Genomic DNA, 467 nt, shown 5'->3' on the forward strand with positions numbered 1-467 from the left:
ATTCTCAAGACTAGTTGAAGCAGGATTGAAAGTGAAACTTGAAAAATGTAAGTTCTTGCAGGACAGTGTTATTTTTTGGGGCATAAGATAGACAGGCATGGACTTAGTACAACGAATTCAAAGGTTGAAGCAGTAAAGAATTTTCCAGTTCCAAACAATGTAGAAAAAGTTAGAAGTTTCTTGATTAATTTTGTTTGTAGTATAGGTGAGTTAGTACCCTTAGATGAAGCAAAGTTAATAAGAAAACAGAGGGATGATAAGACATGTAACTCATTAGCCAAGTATTTGATAAACCCAAGAGAAAATCCTCCAAAACTACCAAAAGGGTATAAGATAGAGGAATTTCATTTGACTAATGAACTTTTGTATAGAAAAACGGTTGTAAGGAGGAAAGACATTTCTAGAGGCCCAGTAAATCAGTTGGTAATACCACAAACTCTTGTACAAGAGATATTAAAGTTACTTAA

This window comes from Oratosquilla oratoria, chromosome 5, assembly GCF_046742065.1.
Source record: "Oratosquilla oratoria isolate Oo_2021 chromosome 5, ASM4674206v1, whole genome shotgun sequence".
NCBI classification, from domain to species: Eukaryota; Metazoa; Arthropoda; class Malacostraca; order Stomatopoda; family Squillidae; genus Oratosquilla; species Oratosquilla oratoria.